Source organism: Nyctereutes procyonoides, unplaced genomic scaffold, assembly GCF_905146905.1.
Source record: "Nyctereutes procyonoides isolate TBG_1078 unplaced genomic scaffold, NYPRO_anot_genome, whole genome shotgun sequence".
Lineage (NCBI taxonomy): Eukaryota > Metazoa > Chordata > Mammalia > Carnivora > Canidae > Nyctereutes > Nyctereutes procyonoides.
In genome coordinates, this window is record NW_026575120.1 from 25508120 (window position 1) to 25524416 (window position 16297).

Consider the following 16297-nt stretch of genomic DNA (forward strand, 5'->3'; position numbering starts at 1 on the left):
TCTAGGACACTAAACAAAGAGCTTCTTCAATGGAAGATTCATCACAGGGTGAAATCCTGCTCTTCCAGAATTTCTCAGAAGAAGTCTCCCAACCACCCAATTCATCGGTAAAGGGTTTTTGTTAAACAATCATATAATAACTATGACCTGAGAGCTGACTTTTGTCCCATAAGTTGGGCTAACGCCCTGTGAGATAACCGAATATATATATATCTGCCTCTAGTTCCTGGAGCAGAGCTGCTAAAACCCTTGTAATTTCCTAAGTGATAAGAGCACCAGCAGCATCTTTTGTTCTGATAGTCTTTGGCCCTGGTTCCTGACACTGACCTGCTAAATCCCTTGCTATTCCCTGGGTGATGGCAGTGATTGGAAGCTGGGGATATTCAGCTCTGCCTCGCTTCAGACTGGAAATGGACTTAATTAATGATCTGTCATGAAACGTCCATAAAACCCCCCAAAGTATGGGGTTCAGAGAGCTCCCAGGGTGGTGAACATGTGCAGATCTGGGGAGAGGGTGTGCTTGGAGAGCGTTCAGAAAGCTAAAATGTTTCTAAAACACACCCAGACGGAGAAGAGGGACAGTATCTGGCGGCCCTTAGAGGATGGGCTTCCTACTGGGGGTCGGGCATCTCCACCAAGACATCAGCGACCAGAAAGTAGGAGTGAGCCTCAGAGAGCAGTCAGCCCATCCCTCTCTGCCACCTAGCTGGCTTGCTCTCTGCAATGCAGTTCACGGTACAGAAAGAAAGCACAGACTCTCAACTAAAACAGGCCTTGCCTGTGAATTCTGGTTCCACCACTTATTTGTTACATGGCCTTGAGAAAGTTAATTACCCCCAGGAAGCCTCCGTCCCCTTCCTTTGTAAAGCTGGGGTAATGTTACTTTTATCATGTGGCTGTGGCTCTAAGAGTGAAGTAGTAGAGTGTTTTCATGCACTGATTCGTGTTTAAGAACCCACAGTGTACCAGGTCAGCGATTGGCTTCGTAGATGTTTCTTTTCCCTTCGTCTAAGCAAGGGAAAAAGGGATTTGTTTACCACTATCCTGTAGAAGGATGATAAAAATCTTTTGCATTGATATTGGGGCCCAGATCATTAAAATTATTTGAGGAAAGATTATTTATATGTCTATGTGTGTATATGCATAACTACATATACCAGTATATGTGTGTTATATATGCACATATACACTTATTTACCATATGGTATTATACTATGATATGGTTTCCCTAAAGAATTTATATCAATTTCAGATAAAACAACAGCAGGATAGTCAAAAATGGTGCATTCATTTAAATATCCTTATACTGGGATCCCTGGGTGGCGCAGCGGTTTGGCGCCTGCCTTTGGCCCGGGGTGCGATCCTGGAGACCCGGGATCGAATCCCACGTTGGGCTCCTGGTGCATGTAGCCTGCTTCTCCCTCTGCCTGTGTCTCTGCCTCTCTCTCTCTCTCTCTCTCTCTCTCTGTGACTATCATAAAAAAAAAAACCCTTATACTCTGCTGGTGGCAGTGCCAATTAGTAAAATGGTCCTGAAATGCACTTCATTGTATTAGGAGTCTAAAAATCTTTAAGTATTTTGGCCACTTCTAGAAATCGATCTTAAAGAAATATTAAAAATTTTAAAAAGATTATGTTTTAAAAAGTTTCTAAAATTTTTTAAAAAGATTTTAGTTATTTACTTAGAGAGAGAGAGAGAGCGGGCATGAGCAGGGGTGCTGCAGAGGGAGAGTAGACTCCCCGCTGAGAGCAGAGCTGGATCAGAGGACCTGAGATTGTGACTTGAACTGAATGAAGGTGGATGCTTAACTGACTGAGCCAACCAAGCCATTATTTATAATGGCAAAATCTGGAAAATGCCTCCATGTTTAACCAACAAAGAGAGAAGATAAGGAAATAATTGGAAATGATATTAAGTGAAAACTCAGGACACAAATCGTTTGTATAGTATGATTGCAAATATGTAATGATATAGCTGTACTTGTGTAGAAAAAGAAGATTGGAAATATATGCATCAAAGTATTACCAGTTATAGTGAAATTATAGGTGACTATTATTTTCAAATTCTACAAGTTTACTTTTTTTTTTATGATAGTCATACAGAGAGAGAGAGAGAGAGAGAGAGAGGCAGAGACATAGGCAGAGGGAGAAGCAGGCTCCATGCACCGGGAGCCCGACGTGGGATTCGATCCCGGGTCTTCAGGATCGTGCCCTGGGCCAAAGGCAGGCGGCAAACCACTGCGCCACCCAGGGATCCCCTACAAGTTTACTTTTATCAAAGAAAACATAAACACAACTCTAAGTCAACAGTAAATAGTTTCTATAAGAGGTAAGGAGCTTTCCTGAATGCCTTCCTGAATGTCGACCCAGCAGGCTTTTTTTTTTTTTTTTTTTTTTTTTTTTTGTCTATAGCCTATTTGATCTTACTGTGTGAGCTTTGGACCCTGTTGAGCAGCCTATCCTCCAGAAATCCCTTTCCTTTGACTTTTGCAGCACTGGGATCTGCAAGAGAGGGTGCTACGGTAATGCCTGCTACATGCACAGGAAGAGGGTGGGGATATGCATGTTACAGATTTACCATCTTTGCTTTAGCTACTTTTCCCTTAATTTCTCATCCTCAGGGATCCCTGGGTGGCTCAGAGGTTTAGCGCCTGCCTTCAGCACAGGGCATGATCCTGGGGTCCCAGGATCGGGTCCCATATCGGGCTCCCTGCATGGAGCCAGCTCCTCCCTCTGCCTATGTCTCTGCCTTTCTCTCTCTCTGTGTCTCTCATGAATAAATAAATAAAATCTTTTAAAAATTTTTTCTCAAAAAAAAAGATAAATCTCCCATCCTCATGACATCATGCACCATCTCTATGCTAATGAATCAAGCTCCAAATCCCAGTATCTATCATTCTCTCACCTTCCATGACCATCTATTCAACTCCATATGTTCTTGATGCTGGGCATCTGGAACTTAACAAACTGAATTGATTTTCTTCTCCTGTAAACAAAGTCAATAATGCCACTCACTTGCTTCCAATCTTGCAGCCTCCCTTGGATGGCAGGATAAAGATCTAAAGTTTTAGACTCACCCAGGAAGACCTCTGCAGCCTGTACTGACCTCACATGCCATCCCAGCTCCTGGCCCCCATGCTCCCCTTGTTCCAGCCATTGTGCTGAACACCCCACAGCCAACACCCCACTCCTGCCCAACTCTGGCTTCTCTGCCTACAGTGCCCCGTACCTTCCTAACTCGCCAAGTCCAACTCCTCCTGCAAGGTTTAGGTCTCATGCCAGTTGTGGGTAAGTCCTCCCCAGCTTCCAGAGCTGGCTTTCTGACCTCTGCCCTTGTCAGTGTTTTCTGCTGCTGCTGTACCAGCAGCTGCCTTCCCAAGCTCCATGTGCCGCTACTTCTCTGTCTCCTTGATGGACCACGGCCTCCTTGGGAAAACCCCAGTGCCCTTCACCTTGTGCAACGTAGAGCTGAGAGCCTGGCTCCTAAGCAAACTTTGCTGAATAACTGTACGAGAAGAGAAGTGGCTAGCTACTCTTATCAGAAACCTGGGAAAAGGTCATTTTTGCATGTGAGCATTACATTTATGTGATAATCCTGGTAGCCATGAAAAACTGGAAACAGGAGAGGAGGAGACATTGTATAGTGTCCATTGTCTCTCTCTAAATTTGTTCTTGAGGAGAAGAAGTGTTTGGTGGTATTTGCTCACTGGCATCCCCTCGTCTACACATGCTCCCCAAGCTCCCAGGTCACTGATAAAGGACACTCCGGGAAGTGTGGGTGCCTTTGGCAAGCATCACAGCCTGGTCTTGTGTCAAAGCTGCTCTTTTCTGGTGAGCTCATGGAAAATGAAATAACCTGCTTTTCCATCAGCGTGCACCAGTCTCAATGAATTCACACCTTAAGAAAGTGACACCATGTGTATGAAAGTGGCTTTCACTTGCAGGTTGTCACTGCAAAGGAAGAGTTTTAGCTTATTAATTGTAAAATAATTTAATATGACTACAGCATGACTTATCACGACCCCTGTGTGCCAGGGGACAAGTCTGGGGTAATCGCTGTGTGAAGATCAGCACCCCAATGTCCTTGTTGGGGTGTGCCTCATACACACTGAATATTTGTGTCCCCTTCAAAATCATATGTTGAAACTGAGTCTGGCCATATTAAACTAGATGCCTCTTGAATGTAGACTTCAGTATTTCCCTGCCACTAACTCTATCCCAATGTGATGGTACATGGACATAGGGATTTGGGAGTGATTAGGGCATGAGGGTAGAACCCTCATGAATGGGATTAGTGCCCTTCTAAAACAGACCCCAGTGAGCTCCCTCTGCCTTTCTGCCATGGAAGGAAACTCCAGGAAATGGGATGGCCCCAGATGCTGAATGGGCTGGTGCCTTGATTTTGGACTTCTTGCCAGAACTGTAAGAAATAAATCTCTGTTGTTTATAAGCCACCCAGTCTATAATATTCTATTATAGCAGCTCAAGTGAACTAAGAGAGGGCGAGTCTTCACCTGTCATTACTTCTTGAATAGCCTTGGCTAAGCTGGATTAGGCATATCAGTTCTACTCTGCTCTGTTGTCCAGGCCTGTAGGATATGGAACAATTAACCAACGAAGTACAAATGCTGTCTGAGACAAAGGGACTGGCTGAACAGTGTAGACTCTCCACCCTATTTGCCCTGCACATCAAAGCAAGCTGTGTCTTCCCAAGTCCTCCAGAGAAGGACTGCCTGTCTCACAGAGGAAGGTGACCTTCCTAGTGGCCCAGAGCCTATAAGAAGCCCTGGCTCCAGGACACCATGCCTGGGTAGCCCTAGCATGGATCTAAGTAAAGGCAACAGAGATCTCAAAAACCAAGACACCATCATGGTAGCAGGTTCAGGCCCTGATCTGCCTTTACTCCGCTGGCTGCCAATTTATTATCTTCGGGTACGGAGTGAATGGAGGGTAATTCTACCTGGTTGTGGTGCCGATGGCTCAGGTTCCTGTATCTTCAATGATTCAGATAGCTCCTCAAGATCTATTTGTCAAAAACATGTCTTCAAGAGGTTAGAGCTCAGTGGAGCTCTCAAAACACCTGGGGTCTCAGCAAAGTCAAATGAAAGTTGCCCTCGCATATTAAGCTCTATAGGCACCGTGCTAATGCACTATATTAATTAATGGTTCACAGTTAACGTGCACAATTAATGTTTCAAGCATCATCCCAATTCGCAGTGTCCTAAAACAATGGCCATTCAATTAGGTGTCATAATTCTGTGGGTTAACTCCTATGGGTGCTCCATTGGCTCCATTCCGCCTGGGGGCTGGCCTGGCTGGCGTATTGGGGCTGGGGCCCTGGCATGGACAGCTGGAAGGCTGGGCTGAGCTGGGATTTTGGGGTGGTGGGGCCTCTTTCTCTTCTCCATGCCTCTCCATGTAGCTTCTCCGTAATGGGCTTGCTAGTAGGCACCAGACCTCTTCCATGATGGCTCAGAGCTTCTCAAAGCATAAAAGAGGAGGTCATCAGGTCTTCCTCTGGCCTAGAGCTGGAATCACACAGCATCACTTCTGCTGCTTTCTGCTTCTAAGTGGGTCACTGAGGTGGAGTGGGAGGGACCACACAGGGCATGGGAAATGGGAAGGTGGTGCTCACCCAAGGAACTGAGGCACAGGCTGATGCAGTCACTGGAGTTCATATAGCTACTGCCAAGATTCAAGATTCAAAGTCAGATCAGCCTAACTTCAAATCTACATTTTTGACTCCTATTAGACTGGTCATGAAGGAGAGGCAGATGCAAAACTGGTGTCAAGAAAGCTATAACAGCCACCAAGCACTACAGTTTCCCAGTGATGCTGGGTCAACTAACTTTTCTTTCTTTCTTTCTTTCTTTCTTTCTTTCTTTCTTTCTTTCTTTCTTTCTTTCTTTCTTTCTTTCTTCTTTCTTCTTTCTTTTTTTTTTTTAGATTTTATTCATTTATTCATGAGAGACACAGAAAGAGAGAGAGAGACAGAGAGAGAGAAAGAGAGAGAGAGGCAGAGACACAGGCAGAGGGAGAAGCAGGCCCGACATGGGACTCGATCCCAGGTCTCCAGAACCAGGCCCTGGACTGAAGATGGCACTAAACTGCTGAGCCACCCGGGCTGCCCTGGGTCAACTTTCAAAATAGATTTTAGTTATGCTCAGAGAAACAAGAAAGACGCCCCCTACCTGAGACAGATGGCAAAATTTAACAGATGAAAACAGAGCTGCTGAACTCTTGTTTGGCTTCTATTCCATCAGGGCTCATGGTCTTCAAAGCAAGAAGGCCAGAATCAATGCCACGCAGAGGAGGGTGCATTATGTATTAGACTTTGTGGGTCACGAGACCTGGGGTCTGCCCTGACTGGCTGCTGCCATGAGAGTGAGCCACATACACTCTCCACGATTATGTCCTCATCTCTGAGAGCGGATGATAAAAACAAGCACACAGGTTGTTCCGAAGGTTAAACATGATGTGGTGAGGATTAAGAGGTAACACAGATCTAGCACTGTACTTTTAAGTTTTGTGGGAGGGATTAGGGGACTTTGAACAAATTATATTCCAGAGGATTAGAAAAGTATATAGAAGACACTGATGAATGTACAATGTGCTCAAAAGAATGTGGGAAACAGCAGAAGTGCAAGGGGACTAAGGAGAAGCAATCATAGTCCTGAGCTCTGAGAAGCAGAAGCTATTTCCAGAAAATATAGGCCAGCACATTTGATTTTGATCTTGGACAAGGTTCTAGAAGAAACTTCTAAAAAACATCAATCAGGAGATCTCTGGGTGGCTCAGCGGCTTAGCGCCTGCTTTTAGCACAGGGCATGGTCCTGGAGTTCCGGGATCGAGTCCCACATGGGGCTCCCTGCGTGGAGCCTGCTTCTCCCTCTGCCTGTGTCTCTGCCTCTCTCTGTGTGTGTCTCTCATGAATAAATAAATAAAATCTTAAAAATAAAATCTTAAAAAATAAAAGTTAAAAAAAATAAAAACATAAATCATGGGATGCTTGGTGGCTCAGTGGTTGAGCGTCTGCCTTTGGCTCAGGTCATGATCCCAGGGTCCTGGGATCGAGTCTCACATCCGGCTCCTGCAAGGAGCCTGCTTCTCCCTCTGCCTATGTCTCTGCCTCTCTCTGTGTGTCTACCATGAATTAAAAACAAAACAGGGCAGCCCGGGTGGCTAGGTGGTTTAGCGCCGCCTTCAGCCCAGGGCCTGACCCTAAAGACCCGGGATCGAGTCCCATGTCAGGCTCCCTGCATGGAGCCTGCTTCTCTCTCTGCCTCTCTCTCTCTGTATGTCTCTCATGAATAAATAAATAAGAAAAGATATTTAAAAACAAAACAAAACAAAAACCCAAAAAAACAAAACAAAATCGTAAGTCATGATATAGCCCTATAATGGAAAACTATGCAATCATTAAAAATTATGTTGCAAAAGCATATATTTTTTTAAAGATTTTATTTACTTATTCATGAGAGAGAGAGAGGCAGAGACACAGGCAGAGGGAGAAGCAGGCTTCATGCAGGGAGCCCGATGTGGGACTCAATCCCAGGACTCCAGGATCACACCCTGGGCTGAAGGCAGGAGCTAAACTGCTGAGCCACCCAGGGATCCCCCCTGCAAAAGCATATTTAATGACAAGGAAGAATAATCTCAGTACAGCAAGTTACAAACATGATGACAGAACAGTATGTATCTACAATTACCTCAGTTGGGTCGAGAAAGTTCTAAGTGCATCTCTGATGAACACCACCAAGGAGGTTCCCCATCCAGACTCTAGGAGCTCCTTCCAAGGGCTCCTTTGCTGGCCCCCTCCTCATCTCCCTAATGTGACCACTTGGCTCACTGAGGGCCCAATCTGAGCCCTCTCTCTCCTCATCTTTCCCATGATTTCAAGCACTGTCCAGATGCCAAGCACATCGTGCACATGGATACCCAGGCTTTTTTCTGCTTTCCAGGCTGGCACACCCAACTGCCTCCAATTATTCTGCATCTCCACTTGGCTGTCTTTCAATATTCAAAAACGCTGGAGACAAAATGGAATTCTAAAGAAGTTCAAGTAACCCAAAGGAAGACCCAAAAAGAGTAACAGAAGAATGAGAAACTGGATCTCTCATACATTGCTGGTGGGAATGCAAAATGGTAGCCACAAGTTACCAGTACCAAATGGCCAGTCTGGAAAATAGTTTAGCAGTCTCTCATAAGACCAAACATGCACTTGCCTATGACCTTAGGCATTCATCCATGAGACATTAAAATTTATGTTCACACCAAAATATACATGTGAAGGTTCATAGCAGCTTAATTCAAAATAGCAAAATACTGGAAACAACTCAATGTTCTTTTTTGGGTGAATGGTTGAATAAACTCTGGTACATTTACATAGTGGAATATTCCTCCGTAATAAGGAATGAACTAGGGATATGCACAAGTTGGATGGACCATAAGGGTGTTATGCTTAGTAAAAAGAAGTCAATCTCATGGGGCGCCTGGGTGGCTTAGTTGATAAGCATCTGCCTTCAGCTTAGGTCATAATTCCAGGTTCCTAGGATGGAGCCCCACATCAGGCTTCCTGCTCAACAGGGAGTCGGCTTCCCCCCCACACACACACACACCCCACGCCCCCCCACACCTCTGTCCCTCCTCACTGCTCGTTCTCTTTCTCTTTCTCAAATAAATAAATAAAAATCTTTAAAAAAAAAGTCAATCTCCAAAGGTTACATATCATTATACAACCTTCTCAAAGTAAAAGTACAGACATGGAGAAGAGATCAGTGGTTTCCAGGGCAAGGCATGAGGAGGGAGTGTAATACAAAAAGGCAGTTTTAAGGGGGTTATTTTCTGATGACAGGACTGTTCTCCATCTTGATTGTGGTGGTGGACATATGAGTCTGTTCTTGGGACAAAACTGCATAGAACTGCACACGAACCGACAGACACAAGCACAGATTTTGACACGGTGAGAACCGAATGTCTATAGTCTAATTATCAACCATGCAGCAGCATAGTTTCTATGTCCTAGAGCCATCGGGGATCCACCATAGGAAGATGCTTGGTGTGGAGTACACACAAGCTTTTGGGTACTATTTTTGCTACTTCCTATGAGTCTGTATTATTTCAATGTAAAAAGTTTTAAAAAATAAAAATATATCCTTTATAATTATTTTCTAATTGTGAGAGTAATTCAAGATTTTATTACTTAGGAGTCATTTGGTTGCATTAATTCAAGATGACTTATGTTAAAAAGGGGAGGGTGTCACAAGACCATAGGGCTGAGAGTCAAGGGCATCTTAGGAAGGGGCTAGAACTGGGGTCTCTATGGACTTTGAGGTCGAGGGCCATCTCTTGTCCTATTTCTTTCTTAAATTCCTCTTTCTTGGTTCACAGGATATCTATCCACTAAGATGGGACAACTTTCTCTGGTCCTGACAGAACATTCCAGGAAAGAGCATTTGGCTGGCCCAGCTCGTCTCTGGTCTCTATTCCAGACCAGTCAGTTGTCCACCCTTGTGACTGGGCAGATGGTTCTCAGAGGAAATGAGGAGTCAGGAGTTCACTAGATGCCCCCAATGGTGACTATTCTTGAAAACCAGCAAATCACATGAGTGAACAACCCAAATGGGCCACAATCCCACAAACCTGTTGGCACCCACAACTTAGGCCACTTGGGAAAAGATTAAACATGAGTCCATTTACAAGGATGTGGGCAGGATGTAGGGAAGCCCCCAAGATGGCACAGAACCCTGGAGTTGACAACAGCAAGGCCCCTTTCCTCCCGGGGCCTGAGGAGGTGCAGGCAGTGGTTTTTAGAACCTACAGAAGCCGAGATCCTTGGTAGGGACTGGAGACCAGCCAGACGAAGGCCAACCAGCAGCAGGAGGGCGGGTGGAGCAGATTCCCAACCTCATTCTCCTTCCATCCAAAGCCTTCCTCTGTTCAAGGCCAACCAGAAGCCAGAGGCCACACAGGTCAGCATCCAGGGCATGGGGCAGGTAGAGAAAGGTGGAACGTGGATCTCAGGGTGGTGAACAGAAGATAGCTAACCTCTAGTAGGGTTTTGGTTTACAGATGATATCATGGGTATCAGAACCTAAATTCAGTTTTGAAGCCTCCTTTTTCACTGGGCTTCATATTGTGAACATTTTTCTCATGCCTCCAGAATCGGTATTTTATTTTTTTTAAAGATTTTATATATTTATCTTCCTGCGGGGATCCCGATGCAGGACTCGATCCCAGGACCCCAAGATCATGACTTGAGCAAAGGCAAATGTTCAACTGCCGAGCCACTGAGGTGCCCCAAGAAATGGCATTTTAAATGGCCCATGAGCATCTTATTATCTGGCCATGGCAATGAGTTTCATTTGGCCTTTGGGCTGTTTCCAGTGCTTCACCCAGATGCCCGTGGGTCTGGTTATGGGTCTGCTGCCAAGTGCCATGTCATCACTCTGTGTGTGGCTGGTTGCTGCCTATCTATCTCTCTCCTCGCCTGTGACCTCCTTGGGTGCTTCATCTCTGAAGCACCAGCTCCAGCACAAGAGTATTGCAAAAGAAAAGAAAGAAAGAAACAAAAGGAAAAAGAAAGAATGACAAGCCAGCCAAGTGAAGGCTGAGTACTGGTACGAGGTAAGGAATCCCTCTCATCTCTGGTGAACGCCAGGGATGCCAATGAATGTACCCTCGAGGGGAAATCAGTAGGACCAGTGTTGGGAAGACAGTGAGTTCTCATTGAATCGCAGGTATATCAGCTGTCCATGTTGGCGACAGTTGGGAATTGGGGAAAGGATGTTGGGTTTGGGCAGGGTGTGGTCATGAAGCCTGGGACTTAGAAGGAAGTGGAGGCTCCAACGGCCCTCAGTAAGCAGTCAGGCTGTGTTGGGGCCCATCTGGAATCAACGCAGGTGGAGTTGGGGAGTCCCAGGTTGGGGAGGAGGCAGCCGGCTACAGTTGGGCAAGGGTTGGGCTTTGAGCACCCACACACGGGTGTGATTCTTGGCTCCTATACTTCCTGGGTTTTAACAGCAAGTCACATAATATCTCGGCATCTTCCGGTTCCTGCTGCAAGATGGGAACACTAGGGTCCTTAAGGGGGTCACCCGGGTTTCTAATCTTCGCAATCCTGTAATGTCTCCCCTTTCTCAGTAGCCACGATTACCAAAGATCTTGTCCACCCATCCATAGAGGGAGGAAAAAAAAGAGGAACGCATACCAAAAAAATTGTCGAGTTCTCACTCAAGGAAAGTCTAAGATTACCGTGGAGAGACACAAAAAGAATCACCAGAAGGAGACAGGTGTGCACTTGGGACTGAAGATGCCCCTTTGCCAAGACTAATACATCGGTCACCTTCACCTCTAATTTCTACAAATACTTCATTGTTCACTGTTTAATAAATCCATGTCTTAGAAGAACCTGATTCACCTGGGGAAATCTTATCCAGGAAACTGTTTTTATATTGCAAGATTCATGATCAAGTAAAACAAGTGAAAGGGGCACCTGGGTGGCTCAGCTGGTTGAGTATCTGCTTTGGGCTCAGGCCATAATCCCAGGAGTCCTGCATCGGGCTCCCTGCTCAGTGGGGACCCTGCTTCTCCCTTTCCCTCTGCCTGCTGATCCCCTGCTTGTGCTCTTTCTCTCTGTATCAAATAAATGAATAAAATCTTAAAAAAAAGTGAAAATTTGTTTCCAGGGCCTCAGAAATTTTAAGCTGTCAGCAAATTCTCATTGGCTTTATTTTGAGAGGGCCACATTACCTAGGCCCCTTGTTCTGTTAACCCTTTCCCTCTGTTAATGTTTGGCTCCTTCATTCCTGACCCCATTTCCACCTCAAACTGCACTTTAGGCTTTCGGGTTAAGTCTCTTTCCAGTTGTTCCATTCTCCAAGTAAGCTGAGGGGCTTCCTGGGCCATCCCCCCACTACCCACCCCCCACGCCCCCGGCACAGAACTCTGCCTTTGTGCGAGCTAGCAAGTCTGCCGACCTCTGTGCGGCCGCTGTCTGCCCAGTTGCTGGGCCTCCCACCCCCATGCAGGTAGGATTTACAAACGCCCCAAAACCTGGAGGTGGGAGAGAATACTGCTTCCCCAGAGACCCCTTTTCTCTGGCTTTTTGGTCCCTCGTTTCCTGGCACTGAATGTTTACTTTCTTACCTTTGCCTTTTATTTCCCGTCACTGAGGAGAAAAAAATTAAATAAGCCAGATTTTTTTTTTCTTGCATTAGCACATTCCGGTTGGATTCCCACACTCTTCCTGGCCCCTTCCACTCGTATGGCCAAACACTAGACTCTCTCACAACCAAACACTGCCACTTCAGAAAGCTCAATTTCAAACACAACTTTTTTTTTTTTTTTTTTTTTTTTTTAAGATTTATTTATTTGGGAGAGAGGGAGAGAGAGGATCCCTAGCAGACTTCTCCCTGAGCACGCAGTCTGATGCAGGGCTCAATCCCAGGACCCTAAGATCATGATCTGAGCCAAAATCAAGAGTTAGACGCTCAATCGACTGCACCACCCAGGTGCCTCTCAAACACACCTTCCACCCTCACAGCTCACCTGCTCTGTGCTCCCGGGTCCATGGCTCTCCTCCCTAAATGGACTTCAATCCACGGCCCTACATCTTTCCACCTGCCAGCATCCTCCTGGCTCCCACTCCTGCCTCACCAAGCCCACATCTCACTGTAACTGCTTCTTCAGGAACACCCTAAACCTCCCTTTCTCATTTTTCCCTCTGGCAGAACCCTAACTCTGGCCAAACCCAACCACCCCCTTGGCCTACATCTGCCCAAGTTGCTGCTCATCACTGGAGAGACCACAGGACACACTCCACCTGCGTTGATTCCATATGGGCCCCGACACAGCCTGACTGCTTACTGAGGGTCGTTGGAGCCTTCACTTCCTTCTAAGTCCCGGGCTTCACGACCACACCCTGCCCAAACCCAACATCCTTTCCCCAATTCCCAACTGTCGCCAACATGGACAGCTGATATACCTGCGATTCAATGAGAACTCACTGTCTTCCCAACACTGGTCCTACTGATTTCCGCTCGAGGGTACCAAGAAACATTGCCCTCCCTGCTATTATATGACTGGCCCACCTCTGCTCCCATGTGAAGCCACTCCCTCCTCAAGCAAGGGAAACTCCATTCCCTAGAAGCTCAAGGACTTCACACTTCAGGTGGAACCACTTCTTCCCTGCATGGTCAGCTTGCCCCTGCTGCTAGGCTTTGCTGGACACCACCTGCATACCAGCATGCCACCATTCCACACACATCTTTTTAACTGCTCCTGTCCCCTACATCTGTGCTCCCTTCCAAGTTTCATAGAAAAAGATGTCTCTACTTACTGTTTTCATAGTTTCACAGTCCTCACTCTGTCTTCAGCCCAATATGCTGTTGCCCTACTGCTTCACGAAAGAGACTTTTTAAAGTTGCCCACTATTTCCACATCCCCAATGCCAAAAAGTCAATCTGTCCTCCATCACCAAGCTAGTCAACCAGGTGAAATTAGTCAATCTCCATACCTACTAGCAGTGTGCCATGTTGTTGATACCTTCTTCACTAGAACGATGCCTCTCTAGATAGGAAATGTAGCTCGCACCCGTGTTCTCTCCTCTCTCGGTCTTCCCAATGCTGGGACCCCAAAGTTCTGTCCTCAACAGCCTTCTTGTCCATCCAGACTCTTTCTCTAGGTAACTACACTGGGTAGAGCAGTGTCCCCACATGTCTACCTGGAACCTGGGATTGTGGCCTTATTTGGAAATAGAGTCTTTGCAAATGCAATCATGCTAAGGTGAAACCATACAGAAGTAGGCTGGGCCCCAATCCAATGTCTGGGGTCCGCATAAGGAGAGGGAGATTGGGATGCAACCATGAGGAAGAATGCCATCTGGTGCCAATGGGAATTACCAATGGTAATGCAGCTAGCTATAAGCCAAAGAACGCCAGTGACACAAAAAATTGGCCAGAAGCTGGAAGAGGCCAGGAAGGATTCTGCAGTAAACCTTTCAGCAGAAGCATGGCCCTGCTGATAGCTCAATTTCAGACTTAGGGTCTCTAGAATGGTAAGTGGCTTCTGTTGTCTGAAGCCATCCAGTTTGTGGCACTTTGGTACAGCAGCCCTAGGAAGTGAATACAGTAATCCTAGCCAGTTCCATGACTTCATCTACCATTTCTGCATGGATGGTTCTGAAATGTCTAACTCTAATACTAGCATGGGATCTGAGTCCCATGAAGGGTTATCTGACTATTTGCTGGGAGTCACCTCTTGGGCGACAAAAGGCATCTCAAACGTAACATGGCAGAGACAGAACTATAGAATGCTTCCAGATATGCTCCCCACGTCTTCTCCCTACTAAATAAATGAAACCCATACAATTTTTCAGCCAAAACTTACTAACATCTCTCATATCTTAGCTATACCACCTTTAGCTAAACCTTAATCCTTAATGATTATTATTAATAATAATCCTTAGTAATTAATAACCCTTAGTCATAAATCTTTTTTCTTAGTCATAAATCTTAATAAAGTTTATGAAAATAATAACCATCTCCTGCATATTAACCAACATCCTTGACATGGACCATCATCCCTGACCTGGACCACCACCTCTGACCTGAACCATCATCCCTGGTCTGGACCATCACCTCTAACCTGGACCATCATCCCTCACCTGGACCATCTTCCCTGGCTTGGACCATCATCCCTCCCCTGGACCATTTCCTGTGTCCCAGCTACTGCTCTTATCCTGCATATATAGGGCACCCACAGCAGATGCTGGGGCAATTGATTTACAGAATTTTGCTGCACTCAATACTCTTACAGTAAAAGGCAAACTCTTGATGAAGGATGTCAGACCACGTACTGCTACTTCCTGCCCTTCCCACTATTACACTGTTTCTTGACAAGACAAAGCTTGTTCCAACGTTGGGGCCCGGATATTTGGTCTTTATTCTGCTTTGAATGCTTCCCCCAGGTCATTGCCAGCTCCTTCCTCCTCACTGGTCAAGTGTCTTCAGAGAGGCTCTGCAGCTGAAGCAGCCACTCTGTGCCCTGTTGCTGTTTTGTCTTCCTCATAGCCCCTGGCTGCATCTGAAATGGTCTTCTATACTTACCTACTTACTTCCGTCACCCTCCCTCTACTGGAATGATGCTTCTTGAGTACAGAGACTGAGCCTTGTTCCTATGGCCTCTTTGCTCCCTTGACCAGGGCCTGAACCCTGTTAGATAGAAGGTTCTCAACACTTATTTGTTCACTGATGGACAAAGTCCATTATGAACACATACTATGGAACTGGACTTACTCTCTGAACATACTATTCCATCTGAGGAACAATAAGGAAAAAATTCCACTTATATACGGTTTTCCCTTGAACCATGACCATGACCTTCAAAAAAAAAAAAGTGCTTCCTGGACACTGGACAGGAAGCGCCGAGCTCTAAACCCTGCCTCGTCTGACTTGAAACCTGGTCGCTGCCAAGATGCCGGTTTACCACTCTTCTCTCATGGACCCTGACACCAAACTCATTGGAAACATGGCATTGTTGCCTATCAGAAATCAATTCAAAGGACCCGCCCCTAGAGAGACTAAAGATACAGATATTGTGGATGAAGCCATCTATTACTTCAAGGCCAATGTCTTCTTCAAAAACTATGAGATTAAGAATGAAGCTGATAGAACCTTGATATATATATATATATAACACTTTACATTTCTGAGTGTCTAAAGAAACTCCAAAAGTGTAATTACAAAAGCCAAGGTGAAAAAGAAATATATACACTTGGAATCACTAATTTCCCCATTCCTGGAGAGCCTGGTTTTCCACTTAATGCAATTTATGCCAAACCTGCAAACAAACAGGAAGATGATGAGGGCCTACTTACAGCAGCTGAGACAAGAGACTGGACTGAGACTTTGTGAGAAAGTTTTTGACCCTCAGAATGATAAGCCAAGCAAGTGGTGGGCTTGCTTTGTGAAGCGACAGTTCATGAACAAGAGTCTTTTAGGACCTGGACAGTGAAAGGAGCCTGGGCAGACACTTTCTACAGCTGTGGGTAGTGTTTTACAGCAAGATGTACACAGTTCTTTACCTTTATTTGATAAAGTTTTATACAGAAGAAAAAAGAGACCGTGTCTTCACTTGAAAAGTTCTTTATCAAGAATTTGGGTGGGGTAGGGAAGAATGGGTTGTTGAAGGGTGATTTGAAATTTTCTGCAGTATTAAGCTGGTGCTTAATAAGTAAGAATAAAGAAATTTCTAACATTCCATGTCAAAAAAAAAAGTGCTTCCTCTGAGAGCCTCT

General features: G+C 45.6%; 1 pseudogene; it reads left to right on the forward strand.

Annotated features, from left to right (window-relative positions):
• The first annotated feature begins 15457 nt into the window (after window positions 1-15457).
• LOC129516056 (actin-related protein 2/3 complex subunit 3-like) lies at window positions 15458-16051 on the forward strand (annotated as a pseudogene).
• Window positions 16052-16297: the final 246 nt, after the last annotated feature.